This window comes from Gorilla gorilla, chromosome 16, assembly GCF_029281585.2.
Source record: "Gorilla gorilla gorilla isolate KB3781 chromosome 16, NHGRI_mGorGor1-v2.1_pri, whole genome shotgun sequence".
Lineage (NCBI taxonomy): Eukaryota > Metazoa > Chordata > Mammalia > Primates > Hominidae > Gorilla > Gorilla gorilla.
The window spans coordinates 31,142,349-31,167,150 of NC_073240.2; the positions used below are offsets into that span (position 1 = coordinate 31,142,349).

At 36.9% G+C, this 24,802-nt stretch overlaps 1 long non-coding RNA gene and 1 pseudogene across 1 annotated transcript in view; one reads left to right on the forward strand and one right to left on the reverse strand.

Moving 5' to 3' along the window:
* Nucleotides 1-5,484: 5,484 nt before the first annotated feature.
* LOC129527169 (uncharacterized) overlaps nt 5,485-24,802 on the reverse strand; it is a 73,107-nt gene continuing 53,789 nt past the window's right edge. Inside the window, exons 5-6 of the long non-coding RNA XR_008672143.2 lie at nt 14,137-14,320; nt 5,485-6,063 (exon numbers count right to left, since the gene is read on the reverse strand). This is a non-coding gene — a long non-coding RNA (uncharacterized lncRNA). The remainder of the gene's footprint in view (nt 6,064-14,136; nt 14,321-24,802) is intronic.
* LOC129527168 (serine/threonine-protein kinase 25-like) lies at nt 17,118-18,634 on the forward strand (annotated as a pseudogene).

Genomic DNA, 24,802 nt, shown 5'->3' on the forward strand with positions numbered 1-24,802 from the left:
CCACCTAAGTGAGTTTTTATGAAGAGCCAGTATGATTAGCAGCAGCCTTTGAAAATGTCATGTCTTCTTTGTAAATTTGGTTTACTTTTTTAATTTTTAGTTTCTGTGGGTACATAGTAGGTATACATATTTATGAGGTACAAGAGATATTTTGATACAGGCATACAATGCATAATAATCACATCAGGGTAAATAGGGGATTCACAGCTTCAAGCACTTATTCTTTCTTTGTGTTACAAACAATCCAATACTCTTTTAGCTATTTTAAAATAGACAATAAATTATTGTTGACTGTAGTCACCCTTCTCTGCTATCACATACTGGATCTTATCCATTCTATCTAGCTTTGTTTCAAGTTTCAAAAACCATATACTTTATCTTTTTCATTTTCTATTTAAAATTTCTTTAAACTTCAGTTTCAAAGAAAATGAAAACTATATTTTATTTAATTTTATTTTCACTTTATTTAATTACTAACACTGCAATATTTAAGCAATGTACTTTTTATCTCTTAAAATTTATGGTATTAGGTTTTGACTAATAGTTGTCAAAACATAAACTATTAACCATTTCTGCTGCTTCATTATTTTATTGAAAGTAAACATTTGAATAGCCACATTAAGATGACATGTTTTCATATGAAACTACAAAGCCATTTTCAAAACTTTATCATGTTTATGTTCTCACTCATATGTGAGAGAGTTAAAAGTTTATCTCATAGAGGTAGAGATTAGAATGCTGGATACCAGAGGCCAAGAAGAGAGGGGGTAGAAGGTGAAGAGAGGGGGTAGAAGGTGAAGAGAGGTTCATTAAGGGGTACAAACATATAGTTAGATAGAAGGAATAAATTCTAGTGTTTTATTGCCCACTAGGGTGACTCTACTTATCAATAATTTGCTGTACATTTCAAAATAGCTAGAAAAGAAGATTTGAAATATTCTCAACACAAATAAATGATCAACATTTGAAGTGATGGATATCCCAATTGCTCTGATTTGATCATTACACATCAAAGTCACCTGTAACCTACAAATATGTACAATTATTACCATAAATAAAATAAAAATAAACAAAAAGACGATCAAATGTTAATGTGAAAATATTTTGCAGTCTTAGGAAATGACTTGTAAATAAGAGCATGATCTTCCATAAGCTGAATTTTCTTTGCAATGCAGTGGCAAGTAGATTGTCAGTGCCAAGATCTTTTGGCATTTAGAAACACAAAAAGTGACTTGAGGGCAAATTGATTAATTTTATCATATAGTTGCTTTCTATTTTTTAATTAAAAGATTTAAAATCTATCTTAAAAATGCAAATCTGAAAAAATTGGTAAAAAGCTAATTTTATAATGATGAAAAATTTAATATCGAAGTAGCTTATAACATATATTAGGGTGTCCATTTATTTTAGAATGAGCGTAGGATAGCTTGCTATTTGTTTGAATATGAGACATTTATTATAAATACTACTTCATAGAAAGTATATTTGATAATATTTATTTATTTATTTATTTTGAGACAAGAGTCTCGCTCTGTCATCCAGGCTGGAGTGCACTAATGCGACCTCGGCTCACTGCAAGCTCCGCCTCCTGGGTTCAAGCGATTCTTCTGCCTCAGCCTCCCGAGTAGCTGGGATTACAGGCTCATGTCACCACGCCCAGCTAATTTTTTTTTTTTTGTATTTTTAGCAGAGACGGGGTTTCACCATATTGGCCAGGCTGGTCTCGAACTCCTGACCTCTTGATCCGCCTGCCTTGGCCTCCCAAAGCGCTGGGATTATAGGTGTGAGCCGTCGTGCCCGGTCGATAATTTCCATTTAGACATAAAAATGATTAATAAAATGATAAAACAATACTCTGTGAGATAAATTCAAAATGTTTTTTTTTGGAAAGTAGTAATATTTTACTTAATATCTACTTAGGACTCTAAATATGAATCGGGGAAAACTAAACACTATTTGTTAGTGAGTCCTTAAATATAAAAGCTGTATTAGTGGGTAAGTGTAAATTAAGACCGATGTTGAAAAATAAAATAAGGTTAGAACCAAAGAAACTTTCAAACAACATTACTTTTCAGAAGTCATGATATTTCAATAACAATAATTTATTTAGACACCAAGAAATCACATAATCACAAGGAAAATGTAAATATACAATTTTCAATACAAAAGAAGTAATGATAGGGCAGAATTACAAAAGTAATATGAGAACTGTTGGAAAAACATTAATTTTGAAATTGTTTGCAGAGGAGTAAAAATTTGTTCTATGGCAAGAGACTAAGACTTAACCAGGCAGAAGGGAGTGTGATGGGGATATTCATTTTAAATATTTATACATTGTGAGCAAAAATGCAGAGAAAGAAGTAAACACGTTCCATTGATTAAGGAAATATTTATACTATCAAAATGTTCATTGTCTGCTGGGTTAGAATATATAACAATTATAAGTCTGAATAATTAGTATATTGCATGTGCATAATAAGAAAACAAATCCAACAGAAGCAGATTCATCTATTCAATGCACATTTATTTATGCAGTAGTTACTGTATTAGACCCTGTGGACACATCTGTCAGCCAAAAAGGCAGGGCCGCAGTCCTTGAAGCATATATATCTATTCTTCAGTGTTTGCTTTTACCAATTTTATGACCAAAAATATGGAATCTGTGACATGTCACGCTGCTGTGTTGGAATCAGGCAATAGCAGCTAAGAACAGTAATTAAGATTTGGTGAACATCAGAAAAATGCAAAGCAACATCACAATGAGATATTACTTCACACCTGTTAGGATGGCTGTTGTCAAAAACAAAACACGTGTTGGAAAGGTTGGAGAAAAATTGCAACCCTTTACACTTTTGGTAGAAATAATTGTAAAATGGCACAAGTAATATGGAAAACATGGAGGTTCTTCAAAAAATGGAAAATAGAACCACCATGTGATTCAGCAGTCCTACTCCTGGGCATATATTAAAAAGATCTGATGTCAGGATCTCAGAGAGATATCTACATTCCTATGTTTATTGCAGCATTATTAACAATAGCCAAGATATGGAAATCACCCAAATGTCCATTGACAGATGAACGGGTAAAGAAAAATGAAAATGTGAAATATATGTGCAATGGAATAAAATTCAGCCTGAAAAAAGGAAATCCTAACATTTGCGACAACATACATGAGTCTGGATGACATTATGTTAAGTGAAATGTCAGTGACAGAAAGACAAATGCTGAATGACTTCCCTTATATGAGATATCTAAAATGGCCAAGGTATAGAAAGGAAAAATAGAATGGTGACTACCAGGAGGTAGGAGGAGGACGCAATGGATTATTGTGGTTCAGTAGGTATAAAGTTACAGTTACACAAAATAAGTAAGTTCTAGATATGTGGTATACAGCATGATGCACATAATTCAAAGAACAGTTTGTGAACTTAAAAATTTGTTAAGAGGATAGAGCTCATGTTAAGTGTTCTTACCAAAAAAAAAAAGGACATGGGAAGACCTTTGGAAGTGACGGATATGTTTACTACCTTAACTGAGGTGATGGTACCATGGGTGTACACTTATATCCAAACTCATCAAATTTTATACATTAAATATGTGTGGTTTTTAAGATATACCAATTTTACATTCATAAATCTGTAAAAAAATATGGTGTAACTTTTTTCTCTGCTCTTTAATTCTGAAGAATATATTACTATATGTAAAGGAATTCACAGAGAAGAATGAAAGGTTATATTTCTCATATGATGATTCCAGCTTAAATAAATAATATGCCAATAGTGACTCTCCCATTCAGCCGTTCTAAAACTTTTTATAAATTGTTTGGCCGCTTTGTGTTTCTTCATATGAAAACAAAAATAATATAGTTGTAAAGGTTATGAAGTAAACCTATGTAACACTTTTACAGCTACGCTTGGCACATAGATGTGTTGGTTATTATGGTAAAAATAATTTGGTGATAATAATTTCGTCGTGGCTTAGTTTGCATTTTCCTGATAAACAATGAGATTGAACCTCTCTTCATACGTTCATTAGTCATTTGTTTATCTTGTTTATTTGAAATGCCTATTTGTTTCTAGTTCATTTTGTTATTACATTTATCGCTTTTATATACTGAAATTTTAAATACATTTGATGTGTGAATCCATTGATCAGTATAAGTATTTCCACTATATTCTTCATGTTTGTGTGGTTTGCCTTTTCAATTTTTTAAAGTTTTTGATTAACAGAAGTTCACAATTATACTGTTTTCCAACTTTCAAATTTTAGGGTTAGTTGTTTTTGCTTTTGTTTTCTTGTATTCATTTTAGAAAATCTTTGCACGCCCTCAGTTCATGATGACATTAATTGGCTTGTCTATCTTTGAGCCAGTACCATACTGTCTTAATTCCTGTGGGCCTAAAAGTCTTGGTATCAAGTAGGGTACTTCTCAATTTCATTCTTCGGATGTTTTAGTTCCTATTGGGCTCTTACTTACTTGTCCATATAAAATTAGAATTATTTTGTCAGTACACACACACATGCACACATACATTATCTTTCTCTCTCTTCTAATATTTTGTTTGGGATTTCCTTGAATGTGTAAACTAATTTGCAGAAAACTGACATTTTTACACTATTGAGTCTTCCAAACCACAAACATCAAATTTAATTTATACCTCTATTTATTTAGGCCTGTTATGATTTTGCTCAGTTAAAATTAGTGTTGTTTTATTCTTGCATAACTCTTCCTAGATTTATCCTAGATGCTTGACTGTTTATAGTAATAATCTTTTGAATGATATATTCTGTTTGTTGGATGCTTTTATATAAAAATTGATATTTGACATGAGTGTGTCTGATAACCTTGCTAAAAGTTCTTATAGATTTCTATAATTTATAGTTTTTCTTGGATTATTCATATAGACCATAATGTTGTATATGGATCAAGACAGACTTATTTCTTTCTTTCCAACTTCCTTTAATTTTTCTTTCTTACTTTATTACTAAGAGCTCCAGGCCAGTTATAAACAGAAATTATAATTCGTGGTCTCAGGGAAAACATTCAGTAAGATCTTTTTTTTTTTTTTTTCCTTGAGACGGAATATCGCTCTGTCGCCCAGGCTGGAGTGCAATGCCACGATCTCGGCTCACTGCAAGCTCCGCCTCCTGGGTTCCCGCCATTCTCCCGCCTCAGCTTCCCGAGTAGCTGGGACTGCAGGCGCCCGCCACCATGCCCAGCTAAGGTTTATTTTTGTATTTTTTAGTAGAGACGGGGTTTCACCGTGTTAGCCAGGATGGTCTCGATCTCCTGACGTCGTGATCCGCCCCCCTCGGCCTCCCAAAGTGCTGCGATTACAGGCGTGAGTAAGATCTATTAATGACTATAGCACATGTAGTGATGTCCCTTTTTCACCTCTGATATTGGTGTATCTTTCTGTTTAATTTTGGTGGAAATTTTTTACAATTATACATTTTCAAATAACAAACATAAGAGTTTAGAAAGATTTTGTACAATTTTAAATTTGATTTCAATATTTCAGTGTGTTCTCAGTCTCATTTATGCTCTTGTTTTTTACGCCTTTCTATTTTTAACACCTTGAGCCGGATAATTAGGCTGTGTCAACGGTTCAATCTTTCCAATTGTTAAGAACTACAATTACATCTTTTCCTCTACATAAGCTTTAGCTGCTAGCATAATTTACAAGATGTTGTATTTTTATCATCTTTAAGTAAGAACACTGACTAAATTTCAAACAGTTTGAGAATTTTCTAAGTTAATTGTTGATATTTAGCTGAATCTCCCTATGACATGGTAACAGCTTCTGTAGGTTTATTCTTGAGATTTGTTGAGACTGGTTCCTCATATTTTAAAATAAATTTGATGGCGTGTTTAAAGACTCTATTTAACAAGCTCATAAGCCTATAGAGCATCTTTTTGAGTCTCATATTGTCTGGCAGTTATTGATTCATTTTATATAATTTTGCTAGTCTCAAACCAGCCATGGTTTAGTGTAGAATTTCTTTCTTTCGTCTTGTACATTCTGTCTTCCAATATAAACTTTCTTCAACATCTGCCACTGACTGTATAATAAGAAATAATAATTTCTGGTAAGATAATTTTAAGATTAGTAGGTTACAAATAAAGAGTTTATCTTATTCATGACCATTTCCTTTTCACAACATATCCCTTTACTTAGAAATGCAGCATTTTAGATCTAGACAAGTATTTGACAAACTATAATTTATCTGTTTAAATGTAAAAGCATTTAAAAGTTTTAAATAAAAGTTACATAGAATCTTAGTACTTGATATGGAAAAACATAAGTGCAGCCACTGTATGTGAAGTGAAGAGAGAGGGTCGAATATTCTGGATGCTGAACCTTCATATTGACCATCCTGAGGTGCCTTTAGAAGCACCTTCCAATAATCTCATTGGAAATCTAAGAAGCAGAGCTGAAAGCGCCCTCATACAGTTCATCTTCCGTTAGCAGAGGATGCAGCCCAGAGAAACTGTTTCCATTGTCTTCTACAGAGTTGGTTTGTGGACCACTTTCATCTAAACTTTATTCTCTTAAATACGTTTATCAAATGTTCCACCATTGTCTAACTGTTTGCAAAGAAATAAGAACATATCATTGAAAAAGCAAAAGAAGTAAATAAATATTGTAATCTATTTTGTTAGAATGGCTTGCTGATCTGGATATAAAATTATCTCTCTTCTACCCCAAATTTCCTTTCCTGAAAAAGGTGACATTACAGAAAAATGTACATTTTGGAATAAAAAGGTTAAGATATTTCTAATAACACTTATGCGTTATGGCAAGGTAAATTGAAATTTTGTTAATTATACCATGTTTTTCAACTTTCTTTACCCAAATCTATTTTGTATTTCAAAGCAGTCAAGTGATGAGTAAAGACAAAGTCAGGCTAGCTTCTAAGGCTGTACTACAATTAATCTAATATTAACTGAATACACAATGCAAATCTTATGCTTCCTGAAAATAAGTAATATAATTTCATATATAGACAATTACAATCAATATAGTGATGCTAAGTTATTAGCCAAAGCTTAATTAATTGAGTTTATTTGTAAACTCTTGTAGTTCATAATGGAATTTTAAAGTTTTGAAAGTAGTTGAAACACTGTGCATAGTTGTCACTTTGAATGTAATCTATTTATACTTCTTCCATTTATTTACCATTATTGAATGTCAAAAAGAAATGTGATAGCACTTTGCTTAGCCAAATAATTTTTGTGCCAAATGTAAGTTATTTGTCAGTAAGTTGTACTAAATTGTCTAATTAATTATGCTTGCGTTGACTCTTTTCCTGGGAGGGGAACAGAAGTGAAAAAAGGTTTAAAGTGTTCAATAGCCAAATCTGTTGGTATTTGGAAAATATTGAAGCTTTTTTTTTCATATAAAGAGGCAGAAAAGATAAAGTAAAAGTAAAGAAAAAGAATGAAGAGGATGAAAATAAAAGAGAAAGGAACAGATATTTTAATTAAAAATTAAATGATATCTAAGGGTATTTTTTATTTGTAGTAAAGCACAGAAGATAAATTAAATGTATGAATTATGCTACATTTATATACTAATTTATCTATGATTTATTGAATAATTACCATGTTCCCGGCACTCTGCAGGTTGATAAGAATGAAAACAGTGCCAACGAGGAGTGCACCTTCTTTTGAGACACTGGCAAGTCAATTGGCAAACATGATACTGTTTAGTGAGGGTTTTAATAAAGGTAAAAGAGAGTACATAAGGGAGATATTCTTAGAGTTCTATAGGTTAGAAGTACTGTATGGGTCATAAAGGGATCTGCAGGGCTCTGTTTCTTTCTGGAAGCTCCTAGAAGAAAATCCATGTCTTTCCTCAACTGTATTATTGCCAGAATTCAATTCCTTGCAGCTGTTGAACTAAGGTCTCTATGTTTCTCCGGTTGTAAATTGTGGACTATTGCCAACTTTTAGAGGCTGCCACATTCCTTGGCTCCTAGCCTACTTCCTTTCCCCCAAAACCAGCAAGGGTGGGTGCAGCCCTTCTCACACCAAATCTCTCTGACTCACTTTTCCGGCTTCCTCTTTTGCTTTTAAAGGCTCACATGATGCGATTGGCCCCACACAGTTAATATGAAATAATATTCCTAAATCAATGTCCTTTGCCTTAATTATATTTTCTTTTTGCAATTTTACATTACATATTTTCAGAGCTGGAGATTGGGAAATCGGCATCTTTGGTTATGAGGGCATTATTCTGCCGATCACAGGTACTTACAAACTAGTGAGAGATGGGCAGACAAGGAAGCAGTGGGTAGGTATCTATACATTAAAGAATAAATTGGTCCCGAGGAAAGAAAAAAATGAGTTTAGCAAGAACATTTTTAAAAAGTGGTTTGTAATTCAGAGAAAAAGAAATGACAATTTTGGAAAAGTGTCTTTCCAAGTGATATCGATGTCATGAAAAGCTGAAGAGATTGTCAGCTGGAATGAAGTGTCTCCTATGCCATGGTTGGGTATTTCAGCTTTATTTTAAATGTAGCAGAAAACCATGGAAACATTTTAAGAGATAAAATGCCATTATATACTCATTGTATAAAAATTACTGACGGCAGCATGGGAAGGAATGGCAGGGGAGGGTCAAAGCTGGAGAAATAAAAGTTAAGAGGATAGTACTATAAATGAGAGGAGAAACAGCCGATCCTGGGCAGTGACAGTAATGACCTTGCAGAGGGGAAGGATTCTAACAATATTCAGGAAATATAAGGGAGAGAACCTGGCAGAAAATTGGATGCGGAGGAGAAAGTTAACAGGGAAGAACAATAATTTCAAGAATTCTAGCTTTGAAAGCTGCAGATGCGAAATCAAAGTGTCAGCTCATGTGCTTTTTAATGTGTGCCTGAAGAATTGTCATAATTAACCCCGAAAAGACTGATGTATTCTGTGATGATCTGGGAGTGGTTGTTCCTCAAGGAAACTTCCATTGAAACTGAGAGTTCGCAGGCAGTAAAAAGATGCGGCTCAGTCCTTATAAAATCTAAACCATTGTTGTTCCCAATTAATATCATAACATCTCTAAATCTAACTGACATAGACCTTCACTGTGCTAAGAGTCTAAAATCTTGAAGTTTAAAAGGTGCAGAGGAGGTACTATCAATAAATGAGAACATCTTTGGTATCCATAACCCCTCACATTGAAAGAAAGCTATAACTAGTGTAATAATGAAAAAATTAATTGGAAATCATGAGTTACACAATACATATTTTCTAACACTATTATTCCTAACCATAACTTTATACTATAACTGCGCTTTTTTCCATGAAAAATTCTCATGAAGGCCCATACAAAACAATCTAGATACTATTTTGTTTCTATTACTAATATCTATTAAAAGTAACTAGTGCTCCTTGAAGCACATTTGATTATGTGCCATGGGACAAGAAAAATAAAGGCTTGGGTCTGGAAACTCTTATAACAGTTCAAATTTTAGGATAGTTTTGAGGTTTTCATACATATTAAAGCCATCTTAAAGGGGCTATTACTGGGCAAGTGGTAATAATTAAGTAGATAATGGAATATTAAAATTATTAATATTTGACCAAATATTAACGTCATTTGAATCAGCTTACAGTGATAAAAATCTACATGTTCAAGAGCATAAAGTGCGAGACAATCTATGTACTTATAAAGGAGAAAAAAGATGACAATGTTAGAATAATTATGTTTTTGAATCGTCTTCATACAAAGTGACATTCTATACATATGCACTTGATTATGGAACATGTAAATATATGCATATATATGTGTATACATATGCACACATATACAAAGGAAACTGTAAAAACATATAAGTACAAACACTACAATTGACAGAAAAAACATCATCAAAAGCTGAAGAAATGCTGCAAGAAAAAGGTTTACAGTGGGTGCAACTGTTGACTTTCACTGGTGGTCACACCAAAAGATCAGTTAATAAAATGGTCAAAAAGTCACTATTCCAAAAACATAAATGTCAAATGTGTCAAAGAATAGACTTGTGACTTGTGTCACACATCCCCTTACTCTAGAATTGAGAAAACTTCAAAATCACTTTATAAGTTTTTTTAAAAAACTGATGTTCCATAATAAATTTCAAATAATACTGAGAAACCTTGTTAGTATATCATTAAAACATGGCCTTATGCTAGTTCCCGGCCAAGGAAAATGTAATTAATACATCATTTTAAGAAAAGATACCAAATTTCAAAATCTACCATTTATATCAAAGACAGAGACATAAAACCCATGATATAAAAACTAAAACTTCATTGCATTAAGAAAAAAAGCTCAGGCTCATATTGAATGCTATAACTTGCAACAGTCTCATTGGACTAAACATCTCTATCTTGGCTTCTACTTAAGGATCTTCCCTCTAGAAATCAAAATTTTATTATTTCGGTATGGTATTATCTTATTGTGTCTTGAAAGACAACTAAGGGTAAATGTAAACATAACATACAGTAGAATAAATGAAACCCTAGGAATATGTAGAAACGGCAAATAAAAGAAGCTGTAACTATACGATACCATCAAGTTGATGTCGTAAGCACTTCATCACTTTGAGCTCCATCTCTGCCTCCTCAGTTCAATAAGAGCATGATCTGCTCAGAATGCGCTTCTCTGCACTGCCATTTGGAAAGTGCCTTCCGGCACTGCCTGCATTTCAACATCCAAACTGTGCCGGTTGGCTAAGTCTAGTCTTAGTTATTTTATCACGTCCAATAGCAGGTGTTTTCTCCAAAACAATTTTCCAAATTATCTAACAGCTTTAGTGCATCAGCTATACTCTCTAAAAGCAGGCCTTTCACTTGTCTGTCTGGATGACACTCTATTCTAGTTTTATTACAAAGTTTGTAGCAAATAGGTCCTAAGGAGAATTTCATCCATGTGTGAGGCAAGGGCACAGATAATATTATTCATTTTAAAAAAATACATTGGAAAGCTCCTTTTTTGTTTATCTACACACTGAGGGTGCAGGTTTTCTTTTTCTCTGCATTTACATACTGGGAGATAATTCTCCATGTGTACCCTCCCTTTTTTTTTTCTTTTTCTTTTCTTTTCTTTTTTCTTTTCTTTTTTTTTTTTGAGACGGAGTATCACTCTGTCACCCAGGCTGGAGTGCAGTGGTGCAATCTCGGCTCACTGCAAGCTATGCCTCCCGGGTTCATTCCATTCTCCTGCCTCAGCCTCCCCAGTAGCTGGGACTACAGGTGCCCGCCACCACGCCTGGCTAATTTTTTTGTATTTTTAGTAGAGAGAGGGTTTCACTGTGTTAGCCAGGATGGTCTCGATCTCCTGACCTCGTGATCTGCCTGCCTTGGCCTCCCAAAGTGCTGGGATGTGTACCCTCCCTTTCTACACATCTGCTAACCAGAGACACTGATTGCTTTTGTTTCAGACTACTTTGCTGTTTGTATAGCAAACAATCTTGGAAGATAGAGATAGTGTTTCCCTCCAGAGCAAGCAACAGGCATGATTCCCTGATTCCCATCCTGTAAAAGATGTGCATTTCCTAAGAAAAGAGTTTCTCCTTTGTAATTGAACCCATTGTGTGTAATTCTCTCTGGGCATCACACTGTAGAAATTTGAGCTTATGGAACAGAAGGCAAGAAGAACCTGCTCTTCTGACTACTGCTGTCAGAGTGACCAACTAATTTACTTGCTTTCATCCAAGAGGGTCATGTCTTCTGACAGCATTCATGAAACTGTGAGGCTAATATTTCAGCTTGAAAATTGGGTAACATCTCAAACTATTCACTGTTCTTGACAGTTTTGTCTGTGAGATGGGGACACTGGCAGAAATATAGCTTTCTAGGAAAGGAAGAATGAGACCTTGTAGGCCAATTAAGAGAGTTTGAGAAAAGTCCCTGTGAATTTGTATTGTGAAGATAGAATAAATCTTGTGGTTATCCACATAATAAATGGTCCTTCACTTTGATGCCTGTTAATGAGGGGGAATTAAAAACAGTAACGATGGGCTGAGTACTGGAAAGTAGATTCAAAGGCAGCTCCTTGAATGGTACCCTGATTGTTGCTAAGCTTCCTCTAAGTAACAGGGCTTTGTCACAAATGTAGCAGTCAGCCCTATGGCTGCCTGGGTGGGCAGAAGTTTCTGATCCGTTTTAGACAACAATTACAGAGAATACACCTACACTAAGAACCAAAAGAGGAAATTTGCAACCATTATGTGTAAACCCAAGTCACTCAACAACTCCAAGGTCCAATAGGCACGGAGAAGGAAATGATACATACAGATATTGAAATAGAGAGATACATAGAGATCATATTTATGCTATTTAAATATATTTTCAAGGGCTTCCCTTAAAGTCTTTCTCACAGAGAACAAAACTATAGTGTGGCTCCTCAAACTGTTGCAAGCTCCCAAATTTTAACTGACCACTCTTTTATTAACTGCCATTCTCTTTTATATGGATTTAGCCATAATTAAATCACCATTTTCCTTAATGTGAAACCGAAGTCTCCCAGAAATCTCAGCAAATGTTCCCAGGTTCTGCTCCTCTCAGACAAATCAACTGTCTACACCTCCATATGTATGTCCAATTCTCTTTCATTTTCCATGGCTCATGGCTCCTGAATGGCATAGATCTTACTTGGGGTGCCCCATCAATTGTGAAGAAAATGTTTTATTCAGGGAGGTCGTATTGGCTATACTCTTCTTGTATCCCTGACTGATGTAGGTTTCCTTTGAGACCCTGACAGTTGTAATGTTTCAGCTGGAAAATCCAAAAATGTAGGAGTCATCAGTGTCTCCTCTTTTACCTCACCAAAATAATCCAAGTTCTAGTAATTTAACCTTATTTATGACCTTAGCCCCTCATTTTACCAAACCTGATGTAGTGTAGCAGCCACCACAGAATTGCCCTTCATGCTTCCAGACTTGCTGCCTAAAGTCTATCCTCCATCGTATCAGTCTTTTCTCACAATGTTATAAAGAACTGCCCAAGAATGGGCAATCTATAAAGAAAGGAGGTCGAATTGACTTATAGTTCCACATGGCTGGGGAGGCCTCACGAAACTTACAATCATAGTGGAAGGGCAAGCAGCCACGTCTTAGATTGGGGCAGGCGAGAGAGACAGTGTGTAAAGGAGCAACTGTCAAATGCTTATAATACTATCAGATTTCATGAGAACTCACTCACTATCACAAGAATAGCAAGGGAGAAACTGCCCCCGTGGTCCAGTCACCTCTCACCAGGTCCCTCTCTTGACACATGGGGTTATGGGGATTATAATTTGAGATGAGATTTGGGTGGGGACAGAGAGCCAAACCATATCATCCACTCTCTACAAACAAAGCAAAATAAAACAAAAAATCCAAAATATAATGAAGCAGAAAAACAGATTTTCCTAACATAAAAATTATTTTTCAGCCTGATGTTTATTAAGAGCCCCAAACATCATTGGGTATAAAGATCTAAATCTCTAGTGCAGTCAACAGCATCTTCCACGACCTGGCATTGATCTTCTTATCCAAGATTCCACTTGTTACACCCAACACCTTCTTTATAAATTCAAGCGCAGGTATATCATGCACTTTGCACTCACTCTTGTGGTTCCCTTGTTTCTGTCTAGTTGTTCTCTCTGCCTAAAATTTTGTTTATTGAATAATCCATAATCTATTTTGCTTTATGGTGTTTATATTGTCTGTGTCTCATTTGGGGTATGACTTCTGCTTGAACTCCTTCCTAGGAATTTGGTTGGTTGCTCACTGATGTTTTCCATGATACACTATAAGTGCTTTTAACATGGTTGCTATCACTCTATATGGCATTATTCTACTTATTTGTTATACCTCTTAATACGTGACAAGATCCATGCAGTCTGAATTTACCTCTGAAAATCACCAACCAACAAATTTCAAACTCAATGTAAATACTCAAAAAATGCTTAATGAATTAATTAACAAGCTATTGTATCTCACATTACTATTTCAATTATGTAGAATTATATGTTTATATGGTCAATTAAAAATAAATATAGTAAATAAATTGTCAGTTTTTGGTGAAGATCATTGAGTTTTGTATTTTATTTTATACTGCTCTTGCTTCAACATTACTTATGCAAAAATTACCTGTAAAAGCATGACGCTAACCTTTTATGAGCATACAAATAATGAATACTTCTTTTACACACAGTTAGCAATTGCATTTTTAGATTAGTTGGCTGTCACGTTGAAAAGAGCACAGATCTCAGATGATGGGATGCTAAGCAGATAAGAAGAAAGGTTGGGCAGATCTTCACAAAACATTACAGATCCAATGGGCTGTACTGGAAACCTAACAGGAAGCAAAGAGTGAAAGAGAAAGGAAAAAAATAGGAGATTAAAAAATGGGTGATGGGAAACATTGTTTACTCTTCTATACCATCTAATTTTTCTCTGTGCTGTGGTGCTTCGGAGAAGACAATTGAAAAGTAATGCGGTTTTAGAAGAGCTGCAGCACCCACTAACTGAGGGAGAAAGTCATAGCCTAATGAAGTAAATGGGTTGGCAAAGAGCTTATTAGAAGAGGGTGAAAATGGAACAATTTTAAAAGCATTTTTAATTAGAAACTAAAGTTACAACATGTATGGATAAAGAGAAAATTCTGAAAATAAATTTAAAACTGTAAATCCATGCAACATTTGCTTTTAATGACTTAATTTTAAGTAATGAATTCACATGCCATTAAAATAGAGCAGAGTAGTAATTTTAATGGATGATCCCAGGAAAAAATAAAAGTGAGTATATCTCTCTGCAAGCAAATGTTAAAATTTCCCCTGAAAATGACAAAGAGAATAGAAAATATTCCCATTTGACCATTTTACATGTTTCTGATTCATTCCTTTGTTATGCTCTATTTTTACATTTACCCAATATGTTTTATCTTTCCTTCACACTCTAACAATAAGATTAATGTTAAGGCTTTAGTTTATGCTGCAGTAGATTTTATACAAGTAACAATGAACAAAACATATTTGAAGGATTTTCCAAACATTGTTTTCCATAATTTTCATCTAAGAACTATAATGTTAAAATTATGCTAAGAAATAGAATCACTTTTAAAATCATTGTAAACTCACTCTTATTCTTTATTCACTGCTTTAGGCTGTTACTATGAATGTCTACAAATTATAAAATTTACCTTTTTAATTTTAAATTATAAGATTATTACATTAATAATCTCCCTTTTTCACATGTATCCTGATCATTATCTACTAGAACAGCAAGAGAAAGTTTGTCTATTTTTACTGTACTGCTTTTATTTTAGTCATTGTATAATGTCAACCATTCTGAAATAGCTAATCTCCCTTCTAAATTTAAATATATTTTTCTCTCTTATTTACTGATGACAGAATATGCATCTATGTCCTTCTCTCAATATTATCTAGATTTTTCAGTCTATCTCCCTCAAAATCTTCCACTTGGGCATTTTGTCATGAGGAACAGATTTAACTCAAGGACATTGACTAACACATGAGAGATGTGGATTTATTTAGTTGATATCCACTGACACCCCACACCCAAACTAAAACAACAACAAAAACAAAAATCAATAGATTGGGAGCACACAACAATGTGAGTATATTGTATAAGGATAAATTCATAATTGTCATTTATTGATGTCATTTATTGATTCATTCAACAAATATTTATCCAAAGTTTAGAATGGCTTTAAGTAGAATGACATTACATAGAATAAATAAAATGGCATTATTCAATTTATTAGTTATACCTCCAAATACACAATAAGCTCCATGCAGTCTGAAGTTACATTTGCAAAGCATCAGCCAATACATTTCAAACTCAATGGAAATACTCAGAAAAATGCTTAATGAATTAACTAACAAATTGTTGGATCTCACATTACTATTCAAATATATATTTGTATATTTATATAGTCAATTATAAATAAATTAAAAATAAAAATAGTAAAAAAAAGTTGATTGTACTTTGGTGTGACATCCTCATGGGGCCATCGCTGTTGCTAGGTACAGAGCTAGCAACTCTGTTGTGCCTATGAGGATGTCAGTCAAAAGTACAATGAACACTAGGATAGAGGAGGTGGGTAATACAAGGACCATCCATAGAAGGGCCAGCATGCCTAGTTGTTGGATCGGAAAAAATTGAAAAGTCCTAGATTATGAGCAGTTGATGGATAGGTCAAATAGGGCAAGAAGAAAGAGAAATATTTTAACCAGAAAGAACATGATTGAAAGTGTAAAAATCAGAAAAAAGAAGTAACCCAGACCATATTTGTGTGGTTGGCTTAGAAACGGTATGACAGTGGTGAGTCTAGGTAGTCTAGTATTACATAATAACAATTTATAGGACTCATTAAACATTAAAGCTTCAACCTAAATTTCACAAGAGGCCAGTGAAGGAGGGCTGACAATTTATATTTTGAAAAAATTCACCCAGGATGCTCTCAGGTAAATGATTGAAGACTGTCACTCATCCGAATGAGACATAACAGTTGCCTGCACTGTACCTGTGGGAACAAGGATGGTAGGAAGAAGTGGAGGATCTGAGAATCTTTAAATGGTGGAGTCAAACTGACTCTAGTGATTTATTGTTTCAGAATGAGAGATGAATAGCTATGCCTTGATTTTGACATTAGCAATTAGATTTACGTGTTGCCAATTACTGTGAAAGGAAACTTAATTGAGGAGTTAAATTTGCTAAGTAAGGCACTGCATTGAATTTAAACAAGAAGGTAGTTTATTGGTATTTAAACTTTTCAAATTGCATTAACATTTTTGCTAATAAATGCCTGTCTAAAACATGTGATGTAACTTTCTCTGATGTCTTCATGACACTTCAGCATTAGAAGACAAAAGCTCTAAAAGCCACCATGTGAATGGTAAGAGTGTCTGGTTAGGGGGGCGGGGACGGGAGGGGCGGCGAGCCCCCGGGTGCCTGGGCCTTAGGCCCGGGCGTGGCCGGGCCCCGGCGGCCTGGGGGTCTCCTGGCCCCTCCCCCCCTCCATGGAGCCCGCTGCCCCGGAGCTCGGTCTCAGATGACTGAACTGGGCACCAAGCGCTCCTGCTGTCCCTCGCAGTGGACTGACGCCGCAGGGGCGAGCTAGCCGGCTCCGCACCTCTCTGCGGCATCCAGACGCCTCCTGGGGCTGCGGGCGGAGGGTCTGAGGCGGCGTGGCCATGGCTCACCTCCGGGGATTTGCCAACCAGCACTCTCGAGTGGACCCTGAAGAGCTCTTCACCAAGCTCGACCGCATTTGGCAAGGGCTCATTTGGGGAGGTCTACAAGGGCATCGACAACCACACGAAGGAGGTGGTGGCCATCAAGATCATCGACCTGGAGGAGGCCGAGGATGAGATCGAGGACATCCAGCAGGAGATCACCGTCCTCAGCCAGTGCGACAGCCCCTACATCACCCGCTACTTTGGCTCCTACCTAAAGAACACCAAGCTATGGATCATCATGGAGTACCTGGGCGGCAGCTCAGCACTGGACTTGCTTCAACCAGGTCCTCTGGAGGAGACGTACATTGCCACGATCCTGCGAGAGATTCTGAAGGGCCTGGATTATCTGCTCTCCGAACTCAAGATCCACCGAGACGTCAAAGCTGCCAACGTGCCACTCTCGGAGCAGGGGGACGTGAAGCTGGCGGACTTTGGGGTAGCAGGGCAGCTCACAGACACGCAGATTAAGAGGAACACGTTCGTGGGCACCCCCTTCTGGATGGCGCCTGAGGTCATCAAGCAGTCGGCCTACGACTTCAAGGCTGACATCTGGTCCCTGGGGATCACGGCCATCGAGCTGGCCAAGGGGGAGCCTCCAAACTCTGACCTCCACCCCATACGCGTCCTGTTCCTGATTCCGAAGAACAGCCCACCCACACTGGAGGGCCAGCACAGCAAGCCCTTCAAGGAGTTCGTGGAGGCCTGCCTCAATAAGGACACCCCGATTCCGGCCCACGGCCAAGGAGCTCCTGAAGCACAAATTCATCACACGCTACACCAAGAAGACCTCCTTCCTCACCGAGCTCATCGACCGCTATAAGCGCTGGAAGTCAGAGGGGCATGGCGAGGAGTCCAGCTCTGAGGACTGACATTGATGGCGAGGCGGAGGACGAGGAGCAGGGCCCCATCTGGACGTTCCCCCCTACCATCCGGCCGAGTCCACACAGCAACCTTCACAGGGGGACGGCCCTGCATGGCTCACAGAAGCCTACGGAGCCCGTCAAGAGGCAGCCGAGGTCCCAGTGCCTGTCCACGCTGGTCCGGCCCGTCTTCGGAGAGCTCAAAGAGAAGCACAAGCAGAGCGTCGGGAGTGTTCGCTGGAGGAGCTGGAGAACGCCTTCGGCCTGGCCAAGGAGTCCTGCCCCGGCATCTCAGACAAGCTGATGGTGCACCTGGTGGAGCGAGTGCAGAGGTTTTCACACAACACAAACCATCTGACATCCACCCGCTGAAGCGTGCTGCTGTTCAGATAGGAGACAGAAGGTCCTTTGTTTTTGTTCTGAGCTCCATAAGAACTGTGCTGACTTGGAAGGTGCCCTGTGCTGTGTCGTGCCTGCAGGGACACGTCAGATCCTGTGGGCCTCACATGTCAGGTCCCCAGGTCACCGCCTCCTTCCACCCCTGCAGTGTGCTGTTCTGCACGTCAGGGACGCCGTTCCATATGCCCACTGCCCTCCTCCCTCTCCTGGCCCAGCAGTAGAGCTCACGGGGCTCCAGCAGCCGGCGTGGCCCTCATGAGCTACGCCTGGGTCTTCTGCAGACTCACGCAGCCCTGTGGCCGCTCAGACCGAGGCGCAGAGCAACTACCAGGGCAGCTCTGCCTCCTCCTCCATGAGGTGGGGAGAGGCAACAGGGCAGCCCCCAGAGGAGTGCCCTGGCCGCTGTTCTCCCGGGGCCCATGATGGCCATAGATTGGCCTTGTGGTGTTGGATCAGGTACTGTGTCTGCTCATAAGTACTTGTGTCATCCAGAATGTTTTGTTTTTTAAGGAAATTGAATTTACTTGTTTCCTGAAATATTCTGAGGTTAATATGCTAGTTTTCATAGAACATTGAGAGGCCCCTGCACTTTCAATAAAGACCTGACATGGAAAAAAAAAGAGTGTCTGGTTAATAAGACTTAAGGGGGATAGATGGGCCTACTTGGCAAATGACACAAAACTAATTTTAATTCATCACATGGTGTGGCCTATAAAAAAAGTCAAAAAAATACGTCCAAAATCTCCAAGAGTAAATATTTAAGTCAGATATAATTTCCAGAATCAAGAACTAAAAGGCCTATCTCAGTTAACCCTAAATACATATATAGTAGTACATGGACACAACTTTAATTGTTAAATCTTTGGACAAAATATAGAGAAAATTAAAATCAGTAAATGAATTGCCTTTGCCCCATCCCAAAAATGGAATAAAATTCTTGATGCAGGATATTTCTCAGCCACTTTGCCAGCCAGAGACCTCCCCAGCTGTTGACACCCCTGCCCAGGCCTTGCTTGGCCCTGGGTTCACCACAGGAGGTGCACCTCCCACTCAGCCCACCAGGCCATGCTTGGCTTGTGCTCTACATGGATACCATGACCACCGTGATGGTGCACTCAGCCCCCGGTGGAGGGTGTGTCTGGATGAGTGAGTGCCAGGTCCGGCTGACCACTCCAAGTGCTGGCACAGGTGCACACTCCATGCAGGGCTTGTGGCTGAACCAGCTGTGTCGCAAGTGACTCCTCCAGGGGACTCCGACATCCATATGAGGGTAAGATGATGGCACCCAAACAACAATTAGGGAAGGGTAGGTATATGTACAATAGGTGAAGTGCGGGGACCAATCAGAGGAAAGCATGTCAAACAGGAAGAGAGGTTCTCAATCCTGTTTATAGATTTTTTTGAGACTTGTAGCTTGGGTTTTAAACTGTCTTTGACTTGAAAGTGGAGTTTTACTGGGGACCCTCCCCTATTTGCCTAGGAATGTTGTTGCCTCCTGCGGCTATCATTCTAACAGTGTTACACATTCTGCTGAAAGAATGTGAACAGGTTGTACAATAGAATTGTTTTCATTGGGAACAATATACTCATATTATTGTTTGTTCTGTATATACTAAACATGCTTCTGAACCACAAACATGTTTGATTACTCAGTATGATTTTAAGAAGAAGTAACTACAGTGTCCTTTATTATCAGCAGAAAGTATTGGAAAATCTCCTATATACTTCAATATAGACAAATGCCATTATCTCAAGAATACAAAATTGGAAATTAACTTGTGACAACTATAAACATATTTCCAAAGAGTTCCAGTGCAAAATACATTGGCACTATTTAAGTTTACCTTGGACCTGCTTCAAGGAGATTAAATATTTTACGTTTAGATTCTAACTATTTAGTGAAAAGCTCCTAAATGTTGTATATAAATCAGCATATACACAAATGTTAGTGTTTACTGAAGCATACCTGTTGCTTAGTCCTCATAACAGTTAAAAATATCTTATGAGTTTATGCCAAGACTTCCTTTAAAATACCTATTGCTTATTAAACTCTGGGGTCGTTTATTTCAAGAAGCAAAGTATGACACACATTTTAAATTTAGACAGACAAACTTCTAACAGACTGTATTTCGTAAGAACAACCTCTGTCTCTCTGTAGATCTCTAGTCTACCCATCAGTGGTAAACTGAATAAAGAAAATGTGGTACACATAAACGTGGAATACTATGCAGCTATGAACAAAATGAGATCATGTTCTTTGCAGGGTTATGGATGGAGCTGGAGGACATTATTCTTAGCAAATTTTCTTCATAAGTGAGAACAAAATGCAGTATTTTGGGAGCTAAATGATGAGAACACACGGTCACAGCAAGGGGAACAACACGCACTGGGGCCTATTGGAGGATGAAGGGTTGGGGGAGGGAGAGCATCAGGGAAAATAATTAATTCATCACCAGGCTTACTACCTGGGTGATGAAAGCGCCATGACACACGTTCGCCTACGTGACACACCTGCACATGCACCCCTAAACCTAACACAAAAGTATTAAAAAACTGTAAAAAAAGTCTTAATGTTTTTCTACAGATGGTTTTCTACAGATTAAAAAATAAATGGTGTTATAGATAGTGAGTCCTGCTTTTGGGTCTTTGATTAGAATACTTAACTGAAAATTTTCAAAAAACCTACATTTATTACAGTAGTATTTCCATGTAAATTTAAGTGTCAAGGAAACTTTCTCAGTTCCAAAAAGATACATTTTTTAAAAAGTAAGTCTTATTTAAAAAGACTTAAATAAGTCAGAAATGAAAGTGGAAACATTACAAGAGATACCTCAAAATAAAGGATTATAGGGAATAATAATGAGCAAATATCTGCCAATAAATTAGATAACTTAGAGGAAATAAATTCCTAGAAAACTTTAAACCCACTAAGATTGACTCAGGAAGAAAGACGAAGCCTGAAAAGACCAATAACAAATAAAGAGATTGAAGTAGTAATTAAAAGCCTCTAAACAAAGAAAACTTCTGGTAACTTCATTGCTGAAGTCTACCAAATGTTCAAGGAAGAATTAACTCAGTCCTTCTTTTTTTTTTTTTCTTTTCTGAGGCCGAGTTTTGCTCTTGTCACCCATGCTGCAGTGCAATGGAGTGATCTCGCCTCACTGCAACCTCCGCCTCCCAGGTTTAAGCTATTCTCCTGCCTCAGCCTCCCGAGTAGCCTGGATTACAGGTGCCCATCACCATGCCCAGCTAATTTTTGTATTTTTAGTAGAGACGAGGTTTCACCATGTTGGCCAGGCTGGTCTTGAACTCCTGACCTCGGATGATCCACCCACCTCGGCCTCTCAAAGTACCAGGACAACACACGTAAGCCACTGAGCCAGGCCAACAGCAATCCTTCTTAAGCTCTTTCACAAATAGAGGTAGAGGGAATACTTCCAAACCCATTTTATGAGGCCAATGTCACCCTGATACCAAAGCCAGACAAAGACATCACAAGGAAGGAAAATTACAGGCTGATATCTCTGATGAATATAGATGCAGAAATGTTTAATAAATTATTAACAATACAAATTGGACGGCTCATCAACAAGATTACATATCAAGACCAAGTGGGATTTATCCCTGACATGCAAGGCTGAATTAACATACAAAAATCAATCAAAGCAATACATCATATTAACAGAATGAAGAATAAACCACAAATGATTATGGCAATTGATGCAGAAAAGCCATTTGACAAAATTTAACATTCTTTTATGATAATACTCAACAAATTAGATAAAGAGGGACATTTTCTCAATGTAATAAAGGTCATTTATGAAAATCCCACAGCTAACATCATAATCAATGGGGAAGAACTAAAAACTTTTCCTCTAAATTCCAATACTAGGCAAGGATATTCACCCTGCCTACATTTAGTCAATATACCATTGGAAGTACTAGCAACAGCAACCAGACAAGAAAAAGAAATAAAAAGCATACAAAAGGAAAAAGAACGAGTAAAATTATCCTTATTTGCAGACGATTACACAATCCTATATGTAGAAAATACTAAAGAATAGACAAAAAATCTGTTAGTATTAGTAAATGAATTTAACTAAGTTGCAGATATAAAATCAATATACAAAAATTAATTTTATTTCTGTACAACAATAACTGTCTATATGACACAGCAGTCCCTTTTCTGAGTATATACCTAAAGGAAATGAAATTACCACATTGTAGAGATACCTGCACTTTCCTTTTTCTTTCTTTTTTTAAAATTATGCTTTAAGTTCTAGGGTACATGTGCACTTTTTATGGCTGTATAATATCCATTATTTTTTCATCCATTCATCCACTGATAGTCACTTAGGTTGTTTCCATATCTTGGCTATTGTGAATAACTTATTTGTGGTATCTATAAAGTTTACACTGTAGAAGCAGAGATTGGAAAGTTGGTTGCCAGGGGCTGGAAAGTGGTAAGGAAAATGGAAAGACTGGTCAAAGGATACACATTTTCTGTTATAAAATTAATAAGTTCTGGAGATCTAATATACATTGTGAATACAGTTAATAATACTGTATTGTGTACTTGAAGTTTGCTCTTTGACGATTTTATATACATATGTAATGTAATGTTCCCAAAATCAAATTAATAGACCCTTCACTACACAGTTGTGTGTGTGTGTGTGTGTGTGTGTGTGTGGTGAGGACATTTACGAGTTGCCCATTGTACTCCTTATATATGTACATTTTTGTATAAAAGACAGGGTCTCACTCTGTTGCCCAGGTTGGAGTGCAGTGACATGAGCATAGCTCGCTTCAGCCGTGAACTCCTGGGCTCAAGTGATCGCTGCACCTCAGGGTCCAGAGTAGCTGGGATTACAGGAATGAGCTACTATGCTCAGCTAATTTAAAAAAAATAGAGATGGGGATCTCACTATGTTGCCCAGGCTGTTTTCAATCTCCTGGCCTCACGCGATCCTCTCGCCTCAACCTCTCAAGTGGTTAAGATTACAGGTGTGAACTACCAATTACAACTCTATACAATTTTTATTTGTCAATTATACTTCGATAAAGCTGGGAAAAAATAAAGGTTAAAAAAAGTAAATGGGAATATATAATATGTACATAATATGTAAACCACAGCTAGAGAAACAGACCATAAGATGTAGTAGTAAAAATGGCAACTATTCTTTCTTTGGCACACTAACATTTCCACACTCAGTCTTGGCAGTTTCAGAGATGGGGTATCAAGTGAGAGAGATACCAAGTTGATTATTTAAAGGAATTTTTATAGCTTTTGAAATTAGTGCCCTACTTTTATGTGACAAGTAAAATATTAGCCCAATGAAAGCAAAGATGAAATTCAAGTGTCCCCAAGAGGGGGATGAGAAACTATTTGAAAGAAAACCAGGTTGGCATCAGACTGCTCATTACTACCACTTGATTTTAGGACCAAAAAAATGATAAAAAATTCAAATTGTTGTGGGAAAATATCATTAATCTAGAATTATTATTTCCAATAAAACTCTGTTAGGAGTGAGAGGAAGATTACAGATTTTTTTAAATTCAGACTACAAAATTCTTTGAATTCATTGATTGAATATATTATCCTCCACTCCCTATAAAAACAGAAAATGTGTATATGTATACGCACACATACACATGGGTCTATTAATTTGATTTTGGTAACATTACATTACATATGTATACATAGATGTGTGTGTATGTATACATATGGTTTAGGAAAAAAATGAAGCTACAATGCACTGAGAGAAACATACTTAATGAGATAATTAATTCCCTACAATAAACAGTGTGATTATGAAACTGGTTTATTGATGCAAATGACAATATTTATTATATTTTATTTTTTCCTGGCCTAAACAGTATTGTTCACTAAAATAAATTTTAGAACATGGTAATTCTAATGACAGGGCCCAGTAACAGTTGTCTTATGGCCTTTATTTACTATCAAATATAATACCCAAACAATGTTTAAATATCATCCTCATTGCCTTAGATTTTCTGCTTGAGACTAGACCCATTAGTAATGTGAATTGTTTGAGTCCTGATGAACATGATCTGTTCTTGAGAGCCAAGCCAGGCTCTGCTGACTCAACCAAATATTACCTATTCACAAAGAAAGGTACATGTTGACTCTTAAAATTTGTTTAAGAAGTCTGAAAATGTGTCAAATGGGATATCCACTTAAACAACTTGTCCACCTATAATTCAAATGGATCTGTTTCTCTTCAATTCATTAATGGAGACCTAGACATGGAGACATATAAAGAACACAGGATTCCCAAAAAATGCAAGTGTCAT